The following is a 6,259-nucleotide window of genomic DNA, read 5'->3' on the forward strand; positions in this document are numbered from 1 at the left end:
TGTCACAAAGCCCCGGAGGCGGCCCCGGGCACCCAAGGCGGGCGGGCGCAGAGTCCTGTGCAGGAATGTAGCCGCTAAAGAGCTAAAAACCGAGACAGGGAAGAGACAGCCACCAGGAGTGAAGCCAAGTTTGGGTTGTTGCAGCCCGGGCAACAACCGACGCAGCAGTGTCCGCTCCCCCTCCCTGCGATTCTCCTGCCCACCCTTAAGGAGTTTGCTGCAGCTGGGGTACACCCAGCAGCCTGGCTCCTCAGGGGATGTTTAGGGGTCTTCGGAGTTGGGGCGGGAGTCTAGAGTCATTCTCCAGAACAGTCTACAGGTGAGGAATGTGTTAAAGATAATCCCTCTTAGCTTCTGGCTCTACTGAAGGTCACTGGCGCCACCCGTTGGGTGGAAAGATAGATACTAGGCAGGAAGGCCAGGGGTGGGATTGTGGAGGCTGCTCTGGAGTTGGGTGGGCGGAGGATCCTTGAAACACCAGATGGGACAGTAGTATTCTGCAGGGTAGTCCAGCCAAGGGAAGACCAAGCAGAAAGTATTGTGGGCCCTGCATGTGGTTTGTCCCCTACGTGGGTTGTTTGTTTGTTTTGTTTTTTGTGCAGCTGGTGTTAAATATCCCTTAGAAACAAGTTGCTCCCAGCACCCTGGACCTGGAGGCCCTTGCACTGTGCTCTAGAATCTCCAAAAATCTGGCCTCAGCTTTCTTTCACTCTGAATAGCTGGACAAACCACAAAAAAAAAAAAAAAAAAAAAAAAACCTGCACCAGATTTGAGGGTCAGCAAACCAAGAGATGTGCTTATTAATTCAGACATTCAAACAAATATTTCAGGAATGGTTTGTCTTTTATACCACGGGACTTTTAGGAATCTAGAAAAATAAGCCACCCAAAAAGAAGGAAACAAACGAGGGTGATACCAGTCCTAGTATTGGCAGGCTTGTCCCGAGGCTCCTGGGAACCCATACAGGAACCTGTGTGAATCTAAGTCCCTAGAAGCCACGCCTGTGTTAAACATTCTACAAGCCAGAGCAGGATTGCTGCAGGGCTAGAAACAAATTATCGTAGGCAATACTAGCCCTTGAAACAGACTTTTGCTTTGTCTTTTGTTTGTTTTTCAAAACAGAGTTTCTCTGTGTAACCGTCCTGGTTGGGTGTCTTGGAACTTGCTTTGTAGACCTGGCTAGCCCCAACTCACAGAGATCAGCCTGCCTCTGCAGGAATTAAAGGCGTGCATCCCCACCAGCCCGGGGAAACAGCCATTTATTGATCACACCTGTGATTGATGGAACATTCTTGTGATTGTTAAGTAACTCTCTTTGGAATGTTCTGACCCCTAAATTCCTTCTGAGAGGATTTGAGGCGTACAGCAGAGCCCCGCCCCCTTGGCTGCAACCTGAGTCTGTGTTCCTGGGGCAGGGTGGAGGTGGGGGTGGGTACTCATTTGGCTACATAGTAAATTCTTTCTCCCTGTGAGACAGAGCCGGTTTCCTATCTACACCGGTAAGAGCAGTTAACCAGACACACCCTAACTCCCTCCAGCTCCTCTTGTGATCTTCTGCGTCATTTAAAACAGTGATGTGTACTTGAGCTCCTGGAAACAGGAAAGCGAGCTTGGTAAGAAGTTCTCTGCTGTGGCTCTTGGCTATTTAGGTTAGAAAGAAAATCACCTAGAAGCTGTGGCCTGACATGAAAACTTAAAACAAATTTTTGTTTTTGGTTAGGCACGCATGTAGAGGACAGAGAACAACTTATGGGAACCCAGTTTGTCCTTCTACCCCGTGGATAGCTCTCCATACCTGATTTGGAATGTTTAATCTTAGCCTAATATCATTGGCTGACGAAAGGCTTATTTCAAAAATTAGATGGACCAAGGGGGTGATGGAGGGCTGGGCAGGTGTGCAAGGCGGCCGCTGGTGGACTAAAGGGTGATGGAGGGCTGGGCAGGTGTGCGAGGCGGCCTCTGCGGCCATCCCTCTTCAGCTGTCCTCCCAGAGCCCTCAGTGTGTGGGTCTGGATGCCCCTAAAGAGTTCTTTTCAAAACTATGTATGTCAAAGGCTTGAAAATTGTTCACAGTAAAATGTTTTCAGAAAAGCTAGCAGTCTTCCTAAAGAGGAACTGACCTATTTCCCTCCTTGAAAAGTGGACCAGACCAGGGTCTTGAAGACAGACAAGCAAGAGGAATGGCCGAGAAACAGCCACAAGGCATGGGGAACTCCCAGACCCCGCCCCAAGAGGGCCAGGGCACTAGGCATTGAATGAGGGAATCAGGATAGAGCCCAAGTGTATTCTGTCAGGGCCACCACTGACCTACAGGTGGCTCTGTGTTTTATGTATGCCAGCACCTTGTCCCTTCCCCCAAAGTCTCTGGCTTCCATGATAGGAGGTTTGTCTTGGGAAAGGAGGGGACACAGGACATCTCCACATGGGAAAGGTGTCACGGATCTACCAAGATGGCAGACACCTCCAAGGGGGGCAGATTTTACATCATCTCTATGGTTCTGGTTTTGTCACAGCAGACATTTCTGATTTTGCATTGGCTTGGCAGCTTCCTATGGGATGATGGGGTGTGGTCGGGGAATGTCCTTTATTCTGGTGGCAAGTTCCTACCTGTTTCTCAGGAGCCACTTGGGAGTTTCCCTTGGCTCCATTTGAACTGACCCTCCTAGCAGGTGATAGAGGCCCATACCTTGCTCTGGCCCATTCTTATCTGCCTCCATCTACCAGACATTCCCTCAGCCTCCCTGCCTGCTTGTGACCTGCTAGGTCAAGTGGGTAGGGGAAGAAGAGCCAGCCCCAACCCTCCACTCCTTATCTCCTGACTTCTCTTGGTGTAGGAGGTTCTTCTGTTGGTATGTTGCTTTTATTGGTTGAATAAAGATACAGATCTGTGAGCCTGGAGCCAGTTCTTCTTCTATCGAGGCTCACCCCAGCAGTGGCCCAGAGTAGCACAGCACAGTCTCTGCCTTGGGCGAGTGGAGGAGTCATGCTGCCCATGTACATATCCCCAAAACAGTATTCTCGCATGGTGGTATCATAGCCATTAGTTCCCCAATTTTTTTCTTACGTGAAGCTGTAGAAATACATTTTGTCATAAAATAAGGAAGTAGAAAAATTCCTCAGTGACCTATTGCCCAGGGATGCCTAAGTCCCAAGTAGTGACTGAAGAAGTCTCAAGGGTCTGGGTTGTCTACCCTCAGCCCCATCACACTCTGGCTCTGAGCCTACCCTGTGTGAGGATTTGTCCAGCCCACCAAGCCCTCTGTCCTTGCTCCTTCCCAGCCTAAGACATCAGTGGCTCAGTCTGGCCATCCCTAACCCCTTAGTCCAGGCTGATACTTTCTTGTTGTAAGCCCAAAGCAGCAGTCACCCTCCACCAGTGCCTCTGTGGTGATTCTCATGAGGACAGGAGTCACCAGGTAACAATGTGCCTCCTATGTGCCTCAGTGTGGAACCCACGGCATAGACGCTGCAGGCTGAATGACTCTGTCAAGATGGCCAAAGCTTCTGAGGATTACTGAATATTTACATATCTGATTCTTTTCAAGTAGAGTTTTACTATGTAGCCCAGGCTAGTCATGGAACTTTTTGGGTAGATAAGGCTGGTAATCTTGTAATCCTCCTGCCTCAGTCTAGAATTGAAGCTGCAGACCACCATGTCTGGCTGTGTCCATGCCGGCTTTGGATGAAGCATCCTCCTTACTGCCCTTTCTTGCCAGCCCTCCTCCCTTCCCCCTTCCCTAGGGAGATAAATATTTACATGAGAGGCAGAGGGATAAGTGGATGAGTAGGCATGAAGAGTTACATACCAGTAGGTAGGTGGATGGATGAACCAAATATGGAAAGGTGGGTAGGTGGCTCTGTGGGTGGATCTATCTTGTGTGGGGAGGTGTGGCATACATGTTGGTGTGCAGAATGATAGTTCAGAATAGAACTACAGATGGAGCAATGTCTACACCCACCACCAGGTGTCGCCCTGTGCTAACTAGAGTCCTGGGCCCCGGTGTGTGTAAATCCCTGCCCCAAAAGGATTTACACAAAAAAAAAAAAAAAAAAAAAAGAACCTTTTGTACCCACCAGGTGAAAGGTTTCCCAGTGACGCAGACTTGTAAACAAGTTGCAGAGACTGAAACTGGAGACCCACGTCAGGGGAGACCATGCAAACAGCGTGCATTGACCTTGCTCTGCTCACGCTCAAGTCCCTGGGGGAAGTTCAGGTGGGGCCAGTAGCAAAGTTCCCAGGCCAGTGTCCAGACTGAACCTTCTTTGGTCAGCTGTGAAAATCTGCAGAGATGTGGCAAGGTTGGGAGCCTCAGAGCTACTCCCTCCCTTCCCTGCCCCCCCCCCCCCCGCGCGCGTGCACACACACACACACACACTACCCTCTTCGACCCTGCCTGATTCGAAACTTTCAGGGAATTCTAAACTCAGAAGGCAGCACCACCCCAGCCCAAACACTCCTGGCAGCAGCAGACCCCAGCTTACTCTAATCCCATCCAGACTCACACTTACACTCAGACATCTCTAGGTTACGATCCTACGAGGCTGATTGGCTGCCTAGAATTGCATAGATATGGAAGGTTTGAACATTGCAGGTCCAGAGCCAAATTATCTATGGCTGTCTTTATGCTCCTTAGTAATCATTCCTCGCCCACTTCCTAACCTAACATCCTCGTGACTAACATGTCAAATATTTTTGGATATATTAACAAACCATGCTAGCTTCCTATGACCCAAAAGCTAAGAACATCATCACTCAGCCTCTGGGTCCCAGAGCAGTCCTTGGCTTTAACCCACCTCTAGTGTTGCTACCACCAAAGTATCTGAAAAGTGCCTTGCCTTACGCCTTTCTCTGTTCTGTCACTATAAACTCGACGAGACTCCTGCTGCACTGGAGTGTGATGCTTGGGGAACCTGAGTCTGGACTCCTGGGACATGGCCACGTCGCTCATGTTTGGCTCCAGAATAAACTACTTCCTATGAGGGGAGGGCTGGATTTTGCGTAATGGTGTAAAAAGTACAAGTGACGCAGAAGTGATCGTGGTACAGTGGCCAACCCGCCTCACCAGCTGCCACTTCTGCTCCCCTGAGCCTCTGAGAACCCGAGCAGAGGGTAGACACAATCCCACAGGTGGCTTTCTCACTGCCATTTTTCTGTGAGGTGACTGTTCTGTCTCTGAGCTTAGTCTCTTGTGGCTTCTAGAACACTGTCCTCTCCACATCCTGGAGCTCAGGCTGGCCTCAAACTCACAGCCATCCTCCTGTTTCAGCTTCCTGATAGCTCCGATACCGGGTGTGAGCCACAAGGCTCTCTTTCTTTTGGTCGGAGTATTTCCTCATTTTGCAAAGGAGGGTACTTAGACTTGGTTCCTGAGGTTAGCTGGTTTAGCTCCTGCCTCTGGAGGCAAGGGCAAAGCTCTTCTGGTCAGCCCTGTCCACACAGGGTGTGGAGTGCAGCCTTGACCGCCTCAGCAGCCATGGTGCTTTCTGGAATGTCCTTGGAAAAGTTCCTTTTGCTTTTCTTGAAATTAAACATTCCCTTGCCACTTTTTTTTCAGGGTTCTCCCCCGTTTTTTACTATGAAATATACAAATCTATAGAATGCATTTCAAAGGATAGGAACTTATTTGTGTGTGGTTTGTGCACATGTGTATGCCTCTGCACTCAAGGACAAAGGCTCAGTGGGTGTGCTTTTCTCTCACTCTTTACCTTGACACGGGGTCTTCTACTGAACCTGGAGCTGGGCTGATGGCTAATGAGCCCCAATGACACTCTTGTCTCCAACCCTGAGAACGCAGGGCTTATGAAAGCAGGCAGCCACACACCAGCTTTTACCATGGGTACTGGACATAATTAAGGTCTTCACGCTCACGTGGCCAGTACTCCCACCCACTGGACCAGCAATTATTACTATTGTTATTTTAAAGAACAAGTACCTCGATTAAGACTCAAAATGATTTTCATGTCTTAGCTTCGGCTAGAGTGTGCCTCAGTGGCGGAGCACTCTCTTGGGTTCCCTCTGAGCACTACAGAAAAATAAGAGCCCTGTATCCCACATGACAGCCACAGGGGTACTGACTATTCTTTGCCAGTACCTTGTTTAGTTTTACCCAAGGCTCAGCTTAACCCCTGAATCCTTTGCATTCTGGAGCCACTTTGCTGACGTGAACTACTTTGTGAACCACGGCCACGGTAGGAGCACATGGCTTGTGTGGCTCCATTGCTGCTGGGAGCCTCCCCCTGTAGGAAGCCAGCATGGGGT

This window comes from Microtus oregoni, unplaced genomic scaffold (assembly GCF_018167655.1).
Source record: "Microtus oregoni isolate MIOR12 unplaced genomic scaffold, Mior012 000002F_ref0000024, whole genome shotgun sequence".
NCBI lineage: Eukaryota > Metazoa > Chordata > Mammalia > Rodentia > Cricetidae > Microtus > Microtus oregoni.